This window comes from Cuculus canorus, chromosome 18 (genome assembly GCF_017976375.1).
Source record: "Cuculus canorus isolate bCucCan1 chromosome 18, bCucCan1.pri, whole genome shotgun sequence".
NCBI classification, from domain to species: domain Eukaryota; kingdom Metazoa; phylum Chordata; class Aves; order Cuculiformes; family Cuculidae; genus Cuculus; species Cuculus canorus.
In genome coordinates, this window is record NC_071418.1 from 5,420,689 (window position 1) to 5,441,537 (window position 20,849).

The following is a 20,849-nucleotide window of genomic DNA, read 5'->3' on the forward strand; positions in this document are numbered from 1 at the left end:
AAATTCCATCCACATTAATTTTACAAAGTCAGTCAAACTATATTATAGGAAACTGCAGAAATTAGTGGAAACCCCCCCGAAGACTGGTCCAGTTCAGGTATTTTGCCAACAGAAAAGTGGGAATGTTTGCTGATGGCTTACCAAAAAATTTTTGAAATTCTGTAAACACCTTTAAAACAGAACACAAAATAGAGTCCAACTGATTTTTATAAGGTACCTTCAAATAAATGGTGAGTTCTTAACAGAATGGTGAAGGAATCACCAGGGTGTTTTTTCCTACCATGGTACCTTGAGAATGCATATACATTAGTGTGTATGTGTGTGTGCATAAACACAAATATTTGCTTAAAATTTTGACATTTCCTCTCCTGAAGAAAAAAAAATAAAAGACTGTGGCATGTCCAAAATGTTGCTTTTTTAATATTCAGGAATATTTCTTTGGTAGAAAACTTTTCAGAAAACTAAATATTAGGGAAAGCACCATGGAATGTATTTGCCATGGCAAAGATAATAAACAGTAATACGAACCTGATGACCAATACTGTGCATTTTAAGAATGTTGTGCAAATTCATGAAAAAGAGAGTCCAGTGAAAGTAAATGGAACTATTTTTGATGACAACTTTCTTTCCTTTAAAAAGCAACTTGCTTATAGCAGACTCAAGGTAAAATGAGTGGAGTTTTGTTTCATAATAGTGGAGCTACACAGGAAGTTTGCCCCAGGCTTTGCCACACTGAACCAGGGTTTCCATCCACATGGGCAACCTGAAGAAAACGCAGCCCTGCTGTGGGCACTGCTGCTGTTGCTGTTCCTTCCAACACCATCAGCTGCCCACGTGTCCTCCAGGATGGAGGGACACCAACTGTTTCTGCTGTGAGAGGTCAAGTTAATGCCGGACTGTGCACTTGTCATGCAAGGTGTCAGCTTCTGGACAAGCCAGCCTTGCCATTGCCAAGAACTTTGGGTTATTATACTCTGTTCCAGTCAATTCACTCAAGATCAGATCTTAATAATCAGGCAGATTGTTTCTAAACACTGGTTTCAGTGTGTTGGCTTCTTAAATTCCTGTGTGACCAAGCCAAAATCTTAACGCAGTTCTCTTGTAAATTAAATAACCTTCTGCAAGCTTTGATCATAAAATCCCCTCTCAACTCCACAATTAAATATGATGACCATTGACTGGGAGATAGGGCGTCATCCTTGCATTTGCTTCAACCCAGTACTTAGAGATGGTGAAGCGGTTAATATAATAACAGGTTGTATTTAAATCTTCGCTCTGTCACAGTCACCCCAGGTAGCTTTATCAAGTCATTTAATCCACCAATATCTCAGATTCCCCAATGAGAATTCAGGAAGAAAAGCATTTTCCTACATCACGTGAAGTCTTCAAGTGTTTTGCAAAGAGGTCTCTATGATGTACTTAGGGATTTCCTATATGGAAGCTTAAACACCTAAAATCCTGTCAGAACCCCTCAGAACGTTCCAGTCCAATAAAGTTCAAATGGGGAATAACACATTTATTAAAACAGGCAAAATTTTATTTTAAGAGGGTGACATGGCCAAAAGACCATACGTACCTCAAGAAAGAAAAAAAGAAAAAGAAAACAAAGAAGACAAGATTCTCCAGCCAATGTAAACTGAGTTGGCGTGGTCAGTGTTTTTAAGATTTTAGAGACACTTGGAATGAAACAGAGAAAAATTGCCCAGCCAAGTCTCAGGCATCGCACAGTCTGTGTACACTCCAGGAGGAAATTTGGGTTATGAGCAAATATTTTAGTACAAATCAAATGCCTTCCAGGGATAAGCAGCTGGGAAGGCGGGAAGAAATTAATATTGGAAGCTTTAGAACTTCCCAGAACTATTCTCTACCTCCTTGATTGAGGGAATTAACTTTTATTTTATTAACTTTTTAATGCCCTTTTCCCATCCAGGGTGCTCTTTCTGAATTGCTTCTCCCCTCCTCCAAAAGGGCTGCCCTGGGGATGTTGCTCTTCTTAGACTTTAAGTAGCAGCTGGCTGTGATTAAGTGGATTGGGAGGATCAGTGCTTGATTAACTTTCTGCTGCTATTGGTTTGCCCAGGTTCCTGCAAGAGAATTAATCTCCTGGTTCAGCAAAATGCTGGGCTTTAATGGATACCAGACATTTTGAGCCCACCCAGAGTACGCAGTGCCAGAGTCCTTGTTTTAACACGCTCAGGCTTCATTCTTCTGTTCTGCTAAAGGTACGAGTCATGTGGGTATTGATAGGAGGTTTTTTCTGCTCTGCTTTTTCAGTCTAGGTGTTCATAAACTTGCCACCAGCTTCTGCCCAGCCCTGCGTGTTGCTTTCTCTTATCCACTTACTCCCCCTTCATAGGTGTGTGCAGGTAGACGCTTTCTTAACCATAAGAGATCTCTACTTAAAGCCAGTAGAAACAAAGCGTGCGTGTAAGAATTGTGCTGTATGAAATGTTCTTTTATTAACCAAACAAGATGCATGTTGTTTCCTGAAGAGGGGTTTCAGAGCAGAGCCACTTGGCGGGCTCCTTGGCCAGGTCTTGGGAAGGCAAGGACTAGGGTCCCCCTCTCCGAGAGAGACAAGCGTGGCTTTGATTTGTGGCATTCTTTGCAAAATGTTACATTTGCTGGCCAAAAGCTCAGTGTAAGCACCCCCAAACGGCCAGGCCTTTGGCAGGTTTTGTAATGCTCTTTTCCTCTTTGAGTCTGAATTGCAGAAAGGTGGAGAGAAAAAGATGTGTGCAAAGTAAAACCAAATACCTCTATTAACATGCATCGTTATGTGGTCAAGAGTAACTCTAATATTGCTATCATTTCCCACTCCAGAGAAATCCTACAGCAATTTTAACAAATCAATATAAGCATTAATGATTGAATGGAAGAAGCAGCTTTTCCAAGGTGCTTCTAGTTAATTTAAACTGGAAGTTAAGAATAGTAATATTTTCCTCTTTTAAAACCAGGAGAGTGAAAATGGAAGCTTGGCTGTGCTTCTGCACTAACTTATGCCTTGATGGAAAGGAATAAAGCTTGAATGAAGTCCACAGGCATCTCCTAATTATATCACAAGGTTTTATTCCACTTAGTTTTTTCATTACAGTCTTCTGATTTCTTTTTATTTTTCTCCATGGCAGTGTAACCCATTGGTTAAAGAGAAGAAAAGAAAGCAAAAAAGTTGAAATTCTCGATCTTTCTCACTCTTAGTGTTTGTTGGGGCAGATCAGTTGTGAAGTTTAAACTGGGTATGGAAATTCACTGCTTGCAATATAGCTAAAAAGAAAGAGCATGGATGATTTAACAATTTACATAACCTGAGAGATTCAGCTGCAAATTGAATGAATGGGCCTCTTTGTTTCTTGAAACTGTAATAAAGAGAGGGGGAGAACAAAAAAAAAGAAAAAGGTTTCTTATATAATTGTCTCTGTGACTGGCATGATAGGAAGTTTTATGCCTATTGGTGGAATTAAGACTGGGACATGTTGGAAAACACAAAGCAGTAAAGGGGCAGTTAAGCAATCATACAGATCAACTAATAGAGAGTGACAGACGCAGCCTTGCTGCACAAGCCCATGCTATGCTTTGCATTATTGTCCTGATTAGATTTGGCTCCGTTTTCAAGCAGTCAGCCTTTGACAAGTTAGACCGCATCCCCACCAGCGTCAGAGCGATCGCATCCCTGGAGCTTCTGAACTCGTAAAGAAGTTGAAGATCATGGAAGTTTAAAAGCAATATATAATTTTTATAGGGTGCACGGTCTCCTTCAGGTGTGATTTTTGAGGATTCTGTGTTTTCCTGCTGCTAGAGACTGAACAAAATCCCTTTACTGTAGAATCCAAAGGGTTAAATTATTTGGCCTATGTAAGTGTCATGGGTTCAACTACATTAACACCCTGTTCCCTCTGGTCTTGACACACACAAAAAATCTATGGATGCAGAAATATTTTACTACCTTTCTTATGTGGGCACGTATGCTGTTGAGTGCAAAACCCTACAGCAAAAGTGAGGCAAAGCTTCAGCTGTATCAGAAACCACAGTTTTATTTTGGCCTCCAAATAATTACCATTTGAGGATGCCAGAGAGACCGTTGTCTCTGATGTACTTGCTGCCTGGATCAATAGTCCTTAATTTTCAAGGCCTGTTAATCCAGCATGTTTTCACCAGCCTGAAAGTCACATTCAAATAAACAGCTGGAAATGAATGTTGGGAGGGAAAGGCCATGTTCACCGAGGTTCAAACCTCTGGCAAACATCTCGCTACAGCTTTGTACGCAAGAGCAACTGGTGGCATATGGTGCATATCTCCTCTTGGAGGCTAGGAAAAAAAAGACTTCACCTATTGGAATGTAACCAGCAGATGAAAACAAATTGACCTCTTTTTTTGTTGTTGTATATTATAACCTAATGTCTGTTTTAATGTCCTGCTTTAAAGCTTTCTATGATAAATTCCTCAATTTGCCACCTCCCTCTGAGCAGAATCAGTCCAATTCACCAACTTCTCCATCAATCATAGACAGGACACTTTTGCTTCCGTGTCGGGCTTTTGTTAGCATTACAAACAGTGGTTTCAATGTGCATCTAACTTTGGAGTTTGGTGTTCTGGGGTTTTGATAGTGGAGTATTTTTTTTCCCTCCCAGAATGGATTTTTATTGAAAAGTCTTAGCGAAGTATCATGGCATAAACCATGCTGCCAGGTAAAAATCACTGATTTTAGAGTAGGTCTTGGCCATATAATCCTCATCATCTTTGTCTATTTATGAAGACCTGGGGCCTCACACAATTTATCCACACTGCCTGTTGAGCTTGCCTTGATATTCTCTCCATCCTCTTTTATATGCTTGTATTTTTAAGTATGAATTAACGCTCCTAAGTGGCAATGTCACGTGTGCAACCGATTTTGTCACATCTTTGATTAAAAAAAAAAACTTGTTTCTAAGTAACACCAATAGTTTCTCTGTGATAAAATTTACAGTCCATCAGATCAACAAGTTGTCACCGAGCGTTCCCTTTTTTTTACTTCAGAGGAGAGATGAATAGACAATAAATCTGGCTGTACTGACAGAAAACATTTCTCCGTAACGTGCCTGGGCAGGCTGGTATCATTAGGAATAGCTCCAATTCTGCGGCATTAATATTATAAATTGCTTTCCTTCCTGCACTCCAAAATGCAGAGTGTTTTAGCATGCAGAAACAGCTTGTTTACGCTGCTTGGCTCTTAACAAAGCTGCAGGGTTTAGTTCAGCTTGACTGCCATCTTCTTCTGGCACATCCACCAGCTCCATCCCACACAATCTAATTTATATTTCTGAGTGGACACTGCCTCTATGCAGTTTTTGCTGCCATATTATTGGAGTCAGCCCAGCGTAAAGTCAACGGTAGGATTTAACCACATGGAGAAAACGTAGCGAAAACACAGGTCGGGGGTTGAAATGCGATTCTTCAGATCTTCACCTTTCTCAGCAAGGCAGGACAACGGAGGTGCTGGAAGATTTCTTCATACTACCGCTTCAGAAATGTGCAATTTTTGGAGGCAACGACTGCTGCTCCCCACTAAGTGGAAGGGTTGGCCATGCTTCTTGGACGTGCTATTTCCCTGCCTTGTGATAGGGCAGGAACTAAAACTGTGTCTCCTCCTGTATAGGATGCTTTATACTGTAGAAAATTTATACTCCCAGGTGGAAAATCTTCAGCGTCACTGCTGAAAAAGCACTCCCCTGCCCCTGGGCTCTCTGTAGCAAAGCACCTCCATGTCACCTCATCACCTCCTCTCATCCACATGCCTTGCATCCCTTCTTCGTGTCTGTGCAGCAGGTTTCTCCTAGGAACTTCATATAGGATAGGAAACTATAAAAAAATTCCATTATAACATCAAGAAGTAAATTTGGTGTTGGAAGCAGGCTTTTGTGATTTTATGACGGGAAACACTGAGGAAAACACCTCTCGCCCAGCTGATTTTGTGCCACAAAAATATAAGACAGGCTTAGCAGAGATGGGGGAAACAATTATAGGGAATTCTAGCTGAGCTTGGCAATTATACTCGGAGAAAACATTTATAGCAGAGCCTGAGTTTGTCATGTCTGTTCAACTCAAGACACAAAATTAAGAGAACCAAAGTCTTTTCCTAACTATAAATATCAACCCAATGTCTTGATAATGTTTGTGAAGTCCAACGGAGCTGAACCTTTAAATAATAGTAATTTAAAAAACAAAATAAAGAAAGGAAGCAGCAGCAAAAAAATCTGAGCAAACAGACAGGATCTCACAACAGACATTTTATCCTTTTTGCAGCAAAGAAACAAATGAAAAGGATGAAAAATAAGTCAGAACTTTTATAAATGTCAGCAAAAAAAAAGGCACATTTCAGGTCTTGGAAAGGAACTTGAAGGTTTGCGTTGAGGATACAACCTGAACAGATCCCTTTTGTAGGAAGAAAATATACTATTTTTGTCTTTGATTTGAAGCTTCATCATAGTCATTGTAACACTGATATAAGCAAAATATCATGTTCCTCTACCCATAAGAAATACCATATCTTTGCATTTATAAAAGTTCTAAAAGTAAAAAAAAAAGGACTATATCCAGCACGTAAACATAAATCTGCCTATAAATTTTGTTCTATATTATCTTTTATTCTCAAAATTTTGAGATAGTGAAGGTGTTTTTATACCCACAGTCTGCTCCCAGAAATAATCAAGTATATTGAGGTCTTCTCTTAGGGTACTTTTTTTCTCATAAAAAATGATACATGTCAATATCTGAACCACATTTAGGTATTTTATTTGATCTCTGGCCTGCCAACTAAAACAATTATTTGTGTCTTTATATGAAGGCACTTCACCATTTTAAAATAAATATTTAAATACGACTTCACAGGAAAAAATAGTCATGTGGTTAGATGAGAAAAATTAAGTCTGATCCTCAAAGGCATGTCATGTTGTTACACTTTCCTGTTCTTAATTCAGTTAATCTGTCTTCAAACTAAAAGTTTTGGATCAGAGGAAAAGAGAAGGCTCTTTTAAAAGAGCTTTGATAGTCATAGAAGATTTCTTCATTAATTTTAATTAAACAGTATACTGCAAAAAAATAGGATGAAATAACAAGTCTAATCTATATAATTTATCTGTTTTCTCATGGATTGTGTTATAAAGTCTGCATGTCTACCAGGCACAGGACTCTCAACACAAAATTTGAATAAGAAACAAATCTAAAAGATCAAGTGATATTTTTCCTTTATGTTTGTAATCAAATGGGTGCCACTTACATGGACATTAGAGTCCTATTTTTTCCTCTATAAACCTCAGAAAAAATGATGAAAGGAAGTGAATTGTTGCAAACCCATGCTCTAAGTTCATAAGGAACATTCAAACTTGTTATTTGACTGACTGTCACAGCAGAAAAAGGCTGAGAAGTATTTGCACCCCGAAACTATTGATGGAAAGATGAGTGAAGTGAATCCTGAACTTCTGCCTGCAAAAAAAATAAAAAAAAAGATTTGATGGGAACAACAGTCTAAAATTTCCAGTCTTCTGGTGGCAGTTCTTCAATTTGTGTTATACCTACTGACTCAGGTGAATTGGTAGAGAAGATTGCTACTTATAGGGCCAAGGTGGGAGTCAGGTTCAGTCTGGGCTTCTGCAGTGAAAATCATTGAATCACAGAATCATGGAATAGTTTGGGTTGGAAGGGACTTTAAAGATCATCTAATTGCAACGCCCCTGCCATGGGCAGGGACACCTCCCACCGGCTCAGGCTGCCCAAGGCCCATCCAACCTGGCCTGGAACACCTCCAGGGATGGAGCAGCCACAGCTTCCCTGGGCAACCTGGGCCTGGGCCTCACCACTCTCACGGTGAAGAAATTCTTCCTAATGTCCAGTCTAAATCTGCCCCTCTCCAGTTTATATCCATTCCCCTGAAGCCCACAGAGAGACTTTGTCGGCCTTGGATCAAGGACAGGAAGGACTAGAGAAAGATCTCTTATCTTCAGATGTTTTGCTCTTGATGCTTGAGCCTTCCACTGTTTGAGCCTCATCCTGTCCTTCATAATCAGCTACTCCTGCTTCAAAAATCCTGATCTCTACCTTCATTACCTGTTATCTTCACCGAGGAGAAAGATCTTGCTTTGAATTGATATGGCTCTTTAAAGCAGTCGAGCATCGGCTTTCAGAGCTGCAATCCCCTGTGCTGCAGAGCTGTTAAAGGACAACCCGTGTCTTCACTGGGTGTGAAAAAAACAAGATTTTTCCTCAGGTAGTGAGACAAGAGTGAGGTAGCAAATCACACATTACTGGGTTTCCAATCTATATCCCTTTGGTGTGCCTTATAATACCATTTTCCCTCTCCCAATGAGTTGCATATCCTTTATTTTACCACCCAGTTTATTTGATCATCAGGGAAGGTAAATGGTGTCTGCTGAAATATTAAACAAAGGGAAAACAAAATATTGGGAAGAGTAAACAATACAGTAAAGCATAATTTCCTTTCTGCTACATGAAGAAAATGTTTCTTTATTTCTTGCAAAGTATCCACACACAAGCTCAAATTCTGCCTGTTGTCACACATCTAACATTGTCATCAAAGTCGGTGGGATTTACGAGAGTCTGTGTGATTTTTGAATTGAATGTAAATGAAGGTGGGATTTCTGAATAAGAGTCATTCAAATGCAAAATATATCAAGACGGTCAGTACAGGGAATCTGTTAGTTTCACTGTTATTCTTCATATTCCTTGCTTTTTTTTACCATGATTTTAGCCAAAGATTAAATTAAAAACATTATTTTTAGTTGCTCTTTGGGCAGTTCTTAATAAAGCAGCGAAGACTTTTCTGGACAAGAGCCCAGCCTGGTGTGAGCACCTGTAGATAGCAGTGAGAACTGACTGATCCCTCAAGACACCAACACATACCAGCAAGGGCCAGGGACAACCAGCCCTCCCTCATTTGGGAAAATATCATGGGAAGGGCCTCCTTCAAGCTGAAAGGACTCATTTTAGCAGATAGCTTGAAGGTGAGAAGGAGCAACTTTTTTTTCTGAGATGATGTCTTTGACCGAGGTCAGATTCCTCCCAGTGGCAGCTCGGAGAGAAGGAACTCGTTGCATTGCAATGCTGCTCGGGCAAAGGCTGGTCGCATGCTGGCAGGGACAGTCGGTGGTGAACTTGAGCAGCCGCGTCGGCTCAAACACTGCTGACAGCCCAGGATGCAGTTTGTTTTTGAAAGCTCCCGGGTAAAACCATGAAGCAATGTCCAGGACTGACCAATTTGCTCACACATAGTTCATCCTGCTTGGGAAGGAGATTTTATTTTATTTTTTTTCATCTGTCTGCTCCTGCTTAGCTTAGAATTTAAAAAAAAAAAAAGAAGTTTCTAATAGTATTCCAGAGGCTCAGTACCAGAACTCTGAAATAATTTAGTTTGACAGTTGATTGATGAGAAGGAAGGACTCATTTCATATAGACTTGCCTCTATTCCATAGGAAACATCTGAGGATCACATCAATTTTTTTTTCGTTCTCCCACCGTTACAGCAGAAGTTCTGAGTTTAGGCTGACTATTCCTCAAAGAACTTGTTCTGATGGAAATAGGAAAAAAATCCTGCTGCTCGGAATTATTTGATCTACAGATTTTTGATTCTCCTCAAAGTTTTGCCAGTTTGATTCATTCTTTTTTTTCAGCAAAGCTACCTATGTATGAAAAAAAATTACAGTGTCCATAGTCCAAGCATTCCTTACTGCAGTGAGATGAGGCACCAATTTAATATTACTGATTATTTCTGGAATCTGATGTGGTTTGCAGGCAGACTAAACAGCTTTGTGGGGTGTGAATGGACAGCAGGAACGTGAAGGACGAGGAGAGGGGCAACAAGACAACTCTAGTCTGAGAGTTTACAGGAAAGGAACAAAATAATGGTGTTTCGATAGTAGCAAAGACTGTTGAAGGTGAAGCTGCAATCTCTTTTTGGAAGGTAGGAGTCTATGCTGGGCCTTCTGTGACGCTGCCCTGGCAGTGACCTCTGTCCCACTCCAGAGCGCCTGTTTCTCCAGGGTGAAGGTAATTCAGATTCCATGCTAACTGAGCCCTGACCTTCCCCTTGACAGAGATGGATGCCCAACTCGGCTAATGGTCTGTGGCAGCTTTGTGCTGTGAGTTTGCACCTCAAGCACTAACCTGGGATGAGGAAACTCCCTTCCCACTCAGACTGCACTTCATTTGTGGTACCTGAGATACCTGCTGCTAAATAAACCAAGCATGCCTCGTTCTCCCTGTTTCTCTCAGACCAAATATCACCAGGCTGTAACACATGCACAGTTATAGCCATCAAGAATATTTGGAAGTCGCAACGGTTTTGTAGATACTGATCTTCAGCGTTATCTGCTCACCTAAGTGAACCAAGACAGAAATCCATGCATATCTTTTCATGATCTTTATTTTTGGACAAGGGAGAGAAAAAAAGTGAAGCAAATTAGTATACACATATATCTTTACTTAAGGGAAAAAAAAAAGGAGGGGAATAAATGACAGACAGTGATGCTGGTGTAGTTTTGCAATCAGGTATTCACCAGATGTAATGAGTGAGTGTCTTTTGGCATCACTATTTTTTTTTAGTATTCAGAGCAGAATAGCAATTCTTAAGTTTTAGGTGAGAAACACCAGCTATATCACCATTTGCTTTCCTTGTCTTCCTCTTTTCCTTTCATTCCATCCAGCCCTCTCTACTCTTCCTGCTTCTGGCAATGATAATTGCCCAAATCTGGACTGATTTCCACAGCCATCCAGGTTAGAAAGGTCACAGCACTCTTTACTTGAGTTTCACTTCCCTGATGGATCCAAGTGATATTCAGTCTGTGAGCCTTTAGAAAGTGCTGCTGCTACAGACACAGAAATGAGCATGGTTTCTAGAGAAGCTTTTGCCCTTCTCCTTGGGATGGTGGGAACGGAGAGGTGTGTTCCAGCCCAGCAAGTGTCCTCCACAGTTTGGAAAAATCAAGGAACCACCTCCTCTGCTTCCAATGTTGCAACACACCTCTGAGATGGGCTGTGAGATACATTAAATATACATTTTCAGAGCTGCCCAGGAGAAACAAGTTAATTTAAAAAATAATCTTTCAAAAAAACATTCCCATGGACAATTGGGAACCCTCTTTTTGGGCTGCGGTTGCTGCCTTCAGTGCCTACAGGACACAGTTCTAATTTAACAAGGCATGCATTTAAATATATTAAGAGCTAAACAAAACACGGAGAGAATCAGAGAGGTGAAAAGTCAGTGCCCCTCCTTGTCCTGCTGTCTTCTTTTTGTTGGCTGCTGGGCTGGGAGACACAAAATAAAACTGAGCAACATAACCTGTCTGAGTTTTATTCAAATAAGCCAATTAAAACATCAAGTTGAAATGTCAACGAACATGTTATGGCCACTCAGGAATTAAAGCAGGAAAGCATCTGTCTGTCTTCACCACAAAGAATTGAAGATTTTTAATTCCACTTTTGCAAAAGCTATGACATTAGATTACAGCCATGAAAAACACCATCTGCAATGTGCCCTGACTGGCTGGTTGTCATCAACTATTGGTTTGACACAAAATTAGATGGAGTTAAACACCTCTTTTTGTTTGTTTTCTTTTAATTCTCAGGAACTATTTATCATGCAGTGTTCTTTTCTCAAAGGTGTGCACCATTTACCTTCTGATACTGACAACTTATTCAGCACATTTTTACCTTTGCTTATTGCCCAAATGCTTATTTGAATCAGAAGAGGACATCGTACATTTTATCGTACATTTTATTATACTAACAGCCTCGTTGAAGCTCCTCCAACTCTAGATTTTGTCCAGTACATAATCTTGAGGGTTTAGGGCTGAATTTTAAGCATTTCTTCTATTTGATGTAGGACATTTGGTTTAACACAGCCAGCCTTTCACCACACCCACATCTTCTGATAAGAACTTGAGATCCATAGATCCATACCTTTATTGCAAGAGATCATTAGCTACTCTGACAATGCCTTATTAGTTACATACAAGAAACTGTTCCAAAAAAAGGTTTTGTCAGAGTAGATCTGTTCCCACAAAAATGTGTGTCAACTTTCTTTTTAATGCAAGTAAGTTATGTGCAAAAATTCCCATTTTCGAAGTAACCAGATATTAAACTGAGAGCTACAGAAGTGCTTAAGGTATATAGAGCCATTAGACCACTTTTATAAATTATTATTTGGAGTGCTCTAGATACAGAAGTGTTATTTTCCAGCTGAATGTAATCCACAGTGGGTTTAGCCACTCAGAGGGCTCCATCAGGAGTCCATCCTATAGATACACACACGCAAATGGAAACTGTCTGCAGCATTCCACACGCTAAAAAAAAACCAAGCTAAAACAAACAAATCTCTCTCCATAATCCACGTATTCCATATGCAAATGTATGTTTCCAGTTGCAGTAATTGGCAGGATAGCTTCTCGTAAAAGCTATGTGTAGTGTTGCTAGAGTCTGTGTAAGTGATATTCTTGTCCCTAGGCCAGATCAGGATCACAAACAGTGTTTTGGAACTGCTCCTGGTTTGCTGTATTTGATATTTAGGTAAAGCTTGGCTGAGCGAAGGGGCTGTTTTCATTTTTATCTTGACTTCAGTTCTTATTGCTCTACAGACATAAATGCTCAGCTGGTAGCAGTGATGCCTCTGGTCTTAAATAACAAGATTTGGGCATGTGTCCAACAATGACATGAATGCACAGGCTTTGGGTTGGGATGAACGCACTCCTGGCTAAAGCAGCTTTCATTGGATGAGGCAAAAGGAGAAGACAGACATGTAGCCATTGTGAAAGCTGCCTGTCTTCTGTGAAATTAGGGAGGTTATTCTCCCTCTGTACTCGGCACTGGTGAGACCGCACCTTGAGTACTGTGTTCGGTTCTGGACCCCTCACCACAAGAAGGATGTTGAGGCTCTGGAGTGTGTCCAGAGAAGAGCAACGAAGCTGGTGAGGGGCTGGAGAACAAGTCTTATGAGGAGCGGCTGAGAGAGCTGGGGTTGTTTAGCCTGGAGAAGAGGAGGCTGAGGGGAGACCTTATTGCTCTCTACAACTACCTGAGAGGAGGTTGTGGAGAGGAGGGAGCTGGGCTCTTCTCCCAAGTGACAGGGGACAGGACAAGAGGGAATGGCCTGAAGCTCCGCCAGGGGAGGTTCAGGTTGGATATCAGAAAAAAATTCTTCACAGAAAGAGTCATCGGGCACTGGCAGAGGCTGCCCAGGGAGGGGGTCGAGTCACCTTCTCTGGAGGTGTTTAAGGAACGGGTGGATGAAGTGCTGAGGGACATGGTTTAGGGAGTGTTAGGAATGGTTGGACTCGATGATCCAGTGGGTCCTTTCCAACCTGGTGATTCTATAATTCTATGATTCTATGAAAGGAAAAGACACCACGACCAAAGAATGTGATAAGGTGGGACGGATATGCTGCGAAATGATGGTAACACATGGGATATGACTGCGGTTAGGTTTATTTCTTTTTCTTCTCTTTCCCCTTCTTTGGATCCATGGGGTTGGATATCTAGACCAAAAGTACTTAATTGCTTAGCTTAACCAAATCTTGCACTGCCTCTGCAGGTGCAGTAGGGCAGGACGAGCACTTAATAGCCATAGAGCAAAAAGTTAAAGCATTTGGCGGGTACAAGGTACGACTGCTCTGTCCTGCTTTTTGCCTTGCCGAAAATACTGTAGTAAGAACTAAAGTGGTGGAGAAGGAACATCTTTCCAGTAATTAATGTTGAAATGTGGGTTGCAAAATGTTCAGTAGTGCTGCATATAACTGTGATCCATGAAAAACTCCTTCTGCCATCAAATGCACCACTAATTACAGAAATGGCAGTAGAGTGATGGAAAATAATTGCAAGAGTACATGGAGTCCAGGTGTCCTGATTCTGCCTTTCTGCCATACTAGACTGCGACTTTGAGTTGATTCTCTATTCATAATGAAAAGGATAGGAGAAACGACTGCAAATATATTCTTAGTTTGAGAAGAAGCCTAGGAACATTCTGAAAGACATAAAGAAGGTATTTGAAGGTATTCCTGGAAAACTTATATAACCAGCATGTATATAGGAGCAACGTCTAGACCAAAAGCTAATGTTTCATGCAACTTACAAATTAGACAAGTAAAACCAGGTATTTTCTGATTTTTAAAAAAGATCGAGTTACAAGCAAGAACGGATGAAATCCAGGGCGTTCCCTGAAAGCCAGAATTTCCTGTGCAAACACTATTGACCATATTTTTAGAGAATTGCATAAAACTAGTTGATGTCTGCAGTAATTATAGTGTGTCAGAAAAATTAACATTTATAGTTCCCCATATCCTGAGTGAGAAAGCAGCACTAATCATATGGACCAAAGTACATTTAAAATAAACATAGGCCATCCAAGAGGAAACTATACCTTCTCCTAAGTCTGAATTTTCTGAAATTAATAGCTATTTGGATTTTGAGTCTCAGAAAAATTATATTCCAATAGGTAGATGTAGTTGCCTGTAAGTTTGGGGTCTCCATAAAGAGACTGTGGTGATAATGGATCACAAGTCTAAAGGGGTTCTGCATATCAGTTCTATTCTCATTTAAAGGTTTAGACTCAGTATGAATCATTTCATAACTAAAGGCTACCTTGGTAAAAGTCATGCCTTGAAGAGGGATTTTTATTTGTTTGGGGTTTTTTTGTTTGGGTTTTTTTTTGCTAAAGTCACAATACGTAGGGCTGATTTCAGACTCAAAAAGCAGGAGATATGGATTGGGGCATTTCACGCAGATCCAGCATCCATTTCACTGACGCTCTATTGCTTGTAAAGATCTGAATAGATGTAAGGGTGTAAATTGCACTAAACCAAATAGAGAAATAAAACCTAGAGTCCTAATATACATTTTCAATAACACCGAAGCATATGCATTGCACATACCTGTTTTATTAAGACTGTTTCACCACAAGAGGTTTATTTTCTCTACAAATTAGCTTGTGCATCTTAATTGGAATGAGACCAGATCCTGTGCCAGTCATGTCCCAGCAAGCAAACCTGTTGACACAGGAATAAGTAGAGCCTGAAAAGTTTGAAAGAGCCATTTCAGTTTTGGCTGAGCACTCCAAAAAACTTGTGCCCCAAACTGCTTAATCCCCTGAGGTCTAACTGATTGATCCTTTTACTGCTAGAAGTTGAATGTTTCCTTCTGAAAAGACAACACCTGCTTGGATGGGCGGATGCCCAACTCATCGCAGGAAGTGAAGAAGTCAGGAACGAGCTCTGTGCCAGGAATGGAAGACAAAACTTTGGGCATTATCCATAGGGTGATGCAGCTGATCAGTGATCTCTTCTGCAGGTGGGTGAAAAATTTCTTAGTATGCCTTTTCTGCTCCGAATCTGAAGTAGATAAAGATACTCTAAGGGAGGGCTTTTCTTCATTTCAGGTATTCTGCACTTTTAGATCATGCAGGAAGGCAGTATCACATGAAACATTTTTCTCCAAACTTGTTTTGTTTACTTTCTAAGAAATAAACAGAAACAGGAAGACTATTGCAAAATGTGGTTATTCATATCTTTTATTCTTTTTTGGGTAAAAAAAAGATATTTAAGAAACCCTCTAGCAACTCGTAATTCTACTGTCAAGGAAAAGCTGCTGCTTTCTGAGGCCACAGAGGCACTAATGTGCCATTTAATAAATATTTGAGTGGAGACATTAAAATGGCAAATGATCAGAGACCAAGGTATCACCAAACTCATGGCAGATTGAGTTGGCTGTTATGGTGTCTGACTTCAAAAGCGATGGAAAGGGAACAAATCAGAAACATACAGCTGCACTATAGACACACGCACATGACGTAGCAGGGTTTTTAACACAGCGTTTCTTCCAAGCTACAAGGTTATTTATTTATTATAAGTCCTTTGAAAAGACTCTGAAATGCTCTGCCTCCAGCCGGGAGCTCCAACTACAATCTGAAGAATTGATTTAAAGGTTTTTATAGGAAACTTTGGAAATAAATAGCAAATTCACACGTGGCAATAAAACACAGCAGCAGCTACCCAAGTCTCTGAGTCTGCAGAATTGACTCCTCAAGGTTATACCAACAGGCAAGGCAAAATGCAGACTCCTCTACTTGGAAACTCCTAGTTGGAAGGATCAAAGTGCTCCCAAAGTTTGAGTAAATGTCATAACTCCCCATCAGAGGACACTGCACTGACACTCTATCCTGCAGACCTTGGGTTTGGGGCTGGGAGAGAGGAGTTCGGTCACTTGGTCCTGATCTGAGGCCAAGCAGGACACCCATATTTCATCCCAGACAGACCCTACAGTGTGAAAAACTTCTGGTTTTGGAAATGGTTGCTGATACTGGTGTGTAACAAGCTTAAAGTTTGTAACATCTCACAAACTCTCGTTTCAGAGAAACCCCCAAATCAACACCATTCATTTCTGTTGGAGGCTTCAAATAAGTATTTCAGAATATTTAATTGTCCCTAAACCTGTAAGGCCAAATCTTTGATCTTCTGATTTCAGAGTTAAGCTAAATTTTACCAATTAAAGTTCATACTCAGAAAAGTTAAAACCCTCTGAGATGGAGTCTACACCAATAATATTTTATACCATAAGTTATTCGGGAGAGTTTACCTGTAGATATTTAGTTTTCTTTCTTAAAAAAAATCAGGGCAGGGAGAAGGAATTCCACAAATATCCCAGAGAACAGATTACTTATTGTTCAAAAACATCATCTTTAATAGCATTACCAGAGTGGCCCATGAAATCAGTCGTTTACTAGAAAGATGGGCTGATTTTTCTCCCCAGGCTGGCAGTTGTGAGGTGTGCTAGACAGGAAGCGCAGCAAGACTGTTGCGTGGGAATAAATCCATGGACATTTAAAAATTAAACTAAGGAGTCAGGAGGTTTCATTCTGTTCCTGGCCTTGCTGTCAAGATGCCCTTTACCAAGTCCCTTCCTATTTTATGAGCTTCCATTACAGCCTCCTCTGTCCTGTAGCAGTTTCCAATCTTACTTGATCTGGTTTAAAAATTTCGTCCAGAAAAGTTTCCCACGAGGAAATGCCCTTTCATGTTAACCAGAATGGTTCACAGGCACTTATTGCTTCTATCAAATCATTCATGGCAAATCTTTTTATCGCTATCACTTCTCTTTTAATATGGAGCTTGAAATGTTAGAGGGTAAACAACATGAAAAAAAAAAATTGTTCTTATCACAGTCAAACATTTCCTTTAAGTCAAAATAAATGCTTCTTAAATACTTCAGTTCACCACTAGTGATGGTGTTTGCATTTTACATCTGAACCTAAGACTAAAACCAACTTCTGAGCTCCTGGGAGTCTTCTGGAGAGAATTTCTGTATCTATACCAATGCTCTGGTTTGGATTTATTCAAACACTATATCTGCTCAGCAATAACCTGCATTTGCAACAGGATCCCAAGTTCTGCTGAACTTTTCAGGGTACTACTGTAACAAAAGTAATAAGCAAAATTATGATCATAAAGAGATTTTATTTTTAGGGAATTGGGACCACAACTTCCTGAAAACTACTAGACCAGATAATGTCTTTTTCCCTCCCCTCTCTTTTACGGCAGGCACTTGTTCTAAAAATGTTACACAACTTTCTTTAAAATGGGCTTTTAAAATCCATCATTTAATACCATTCTGGAAAGTTACCTCTCGTGCTATTTACTTTCCTTCCTTCCTTTACCTCTTTTTCTTTCTTAAATCCATCCCTGCGTTTTAAATTAGTTACGAGAGATAAAGAAAAAGGAGGTTTGAGGGGTTGAAATAGCTTTAGTGTGACAGGGCAATGTTTTTTTTTGGGTATGAGTCTAAATGAGGCTTTAGAAAATGATATGGTATCCCTTAAATGGATCTGCTATGGTCAGAGACCATTAGGCAATGGAGGAAGATTCCTCAGGGACAGTTGAGACCAGACGTCTGAATCCCAGAGGACGGAGATCACTGTTTACTTTTCTGCACGGAGAATTAATATATGTCTCCATCTTCTACCAGCGGCCCTGAACCAGTGAACATAAAGGAAACAGAATGAGTGGGGGAAAATCATGGCATGTGTGTTTTTCCCTTTTTCCTTTGGTGCAGTTTCATGTTTTCATTCAGTATTATTCTTTCCTTTCTCCCTGTAGGATTTTCTTCCCTGACTTTGAGGCAATTCATCTGTCCTAAGAAGGTACCTGAAGATAATGAAGAGGCACATAATTTAGTAATCTTGGCCATCTTTTACTTGGAAGATTAATTTTTGTCCTTTAAGTGTCAAGGCTGGTTAAACCGAGTCAGCAGCAACACAAAGCAACAGCCAGAATTGCAGACAGGAACTTGTGCTGAGGCGAACTGCACAAAATAAATGAGTCATGGAGTCATTTCACTATCTGCAAAATGATAGACCAGTGATGATTAAAACAGAAATACTCCCTGATTTGTCTAGTCGAAGTTGGGAGCTCCGAGTTTCTCCTTTCATTTTCTTTCCTCTGCCTACCTTTTCCACAGAAAATTATGTCCTTGCATCTGTCCTGTAACTCCCCACTTCTCATCTGCTCTGCAAATGTTTTACTGAGAGTTGGAAACTTGTTTGCTCTCTACAGCACAGCAGGAGAGCTTGAATGGGTTTTATGTACGTTGCCTCTTAGGAGCAGTAATGTATCCAGAGGTGGAAGGGGTGTAAATGAGCTTTTTACTGCACTTACTAAGTTAAAAAGCTAGAACTCTGATCGTGAACTACAGTCTTTTGTGATTGTGATCTCTCCTCGCAGTTTCCCCATATTTGTGACTTGCAGCTTCTATGGGGTTTCTGTAATAGCACGGGAAGAGCTGGAGGAGATGAGAGTAATGAACAATCAAGCATTATTCATCCCAAAATGATAGAATGATAGAATCATTAATTGTTTGGGCTGGAAGGGACCTTAAAGCCCATCCAGTTCCACCCCCCCTTGCCATGGGCAGGGACACCTCCCACTGGATCGGGAGCTCCAAGCCCCATCCAACCTGGCCTTGAACACCTCCAGGGATGGGGCAGCCACCACTGCTCTGGGCACCCTGGGCCAGGGCCTCCCCATCCTCACAATAAAAAATATCTTCCTAATATCTAATCTAAATTTCCCCTCTTTCAGATTAAAACAATTCTCCGTCATTTTATCCCTACACTCCCTGATAAAGAGCCCCTCTCCATCTGTAGACCCCTCTTCCTGCAGACTCTCTTTAAGTACTGGAAAAGCTTGAACATGATTTAAGCTTCCAGACAATGCTAATCGCTAAAAATAGTCCTTCATCTTCACTATCATCACTTTCTCTCCTAAATTTGTCTGTACCTTTACAGCATGTCGCTGTCTGTTTGTAGCTGGATTCAACGTGTGCGTCAAATGACGAGGTTAACTCTCACAGTAAAAAAACAGCTCCTTACCCAGGTGATCGGTTATGCAAAATAAAAACATGTATATATTTTAGGAAGTAAGTGAAAAATAAGAAACACTACCAGGATCAAACCATATCTTTATTTCTGTAAGAGTATATTTAGGCAGGGTGGCTGTGTGGAACTGAACAAAGAACTGATGCATGGAAACGCAGAATTTATGGGGTAGGAAACTGATTTGAAGTCTAACATTTCTTCCCTCCCATTGATCACTCCTCTCAAATCACTCTGGATTCACTGTTTGCGTTCATGTCACGTGAAATATCAGAAAAAACCCCTCTGTGTATCATTTAAAAAACGATAAAAAGTGACTATATATCCACTCAAAACACTCAGATGTATCTGGCATAGGTTTATTGTTCCTATTATTCTTTACATGGTACACGATATGCATCTAAGACCCCTCGAAACACTTCACAGCTGGATTAAACCTGTCTTCTGTGAGATTTTCCTTTTCTATTAGTAAGTGAAGACAAGGCTCCAGCCTAATCCTATTTCATTGTCATCAGCTACTCCACACTTGCACTCACTCTCATAATTTGTGTGTGTATATGTGCGTGTGTGGCATAAATTTGCAAATGGTAACAGATTCACGACACGCAAAAGCCGACGCTGAGCCAACTCTCGACTGGAAATATCATGAAACCCATAGCATTTAACGGGGTGAATTTTTATTTCCAGGAGTTTGGTCAGCCTTGGATAAACAGCTCTGTTATCCAAACAAGGACAGTCGGAGGTGTTAGTGGCTTACTTTATTGGCATATTGAGTGCCCACCAGCACCTCTCTTGCTCTTCGGACCTCACAGCTGCACTAATGCTTTGTGAACGGGAGGTCCTGGAGGTCTTGCTCGGGCTTGCAGGGAGCCGAGCAGCGTGGAATACCTTCCAGTAACCATTTCTGGAGCTTCCTTCTCATTTTGAGATCAGCTTTCTTGAACCCTGGGTGAAGGATGCTTGTGAATGTTGGGAGGGAGCAGCGTAGCTTTCGCTGTTGCTGGATGCTCGACATTTGCACAGCAAAACCTCACACACCTCAGGAAGGAGCATCTCAATATTGAGGCTTCTATTTCAATTTTTCACTAAATCTTGAGTTTAGACCAGGCTGGGCTTCTGAATTAAAAAAAAAAAAAAAAAAAGATGGGTTTATTTATTTTTCTGCTTCTTGATTTTTTTAATCTTAGGAATGCCTCCCTTCAGATTTTTTCAATACGAGATTCTTAATTCAATACAATAGATAATAAGAAGTAAGAAAACATGAATATACAGAAGTATTCCTTTTTTTTTCACTAGTCACTTTTTTTTGTAAACTGAAAAAGAATATTACTATTTATGATATCTGGACAAAAATTTAAAAGGGGTGAAAAATATTTCTCCTATATTTTTGCCATTTTTAGCATTTTATTTCCTTTTTTTTCTAGGATAGAAATGAATGTGTAGACTGGAA

At 40.2% G+C, this 20,849-nt stretch overlaps 1 long non-coding RNA gene across 1 annotated transcript; it reads left to right on the forward strand.

Moving 5' to 3' along the window:
* The first annotated feature begins 2,103 nt into the window (after positions 1-2,103).
* On the forward strand, positions 2,104-20,497 carry LOC128854013 (uncharacterized). The gene is made up of 3 exons (XR_008452903.1): positions 2,104-2,222; positions 15,158-15,324; positions 18,126-20,497. It is a non-coding gene; the product is annotated as an uncharacterized LOC128854013 (long non-coding RNA).
* The last annotated feature ends 352 nt before the right edge of the window (positions 20,498-20,849 follow it).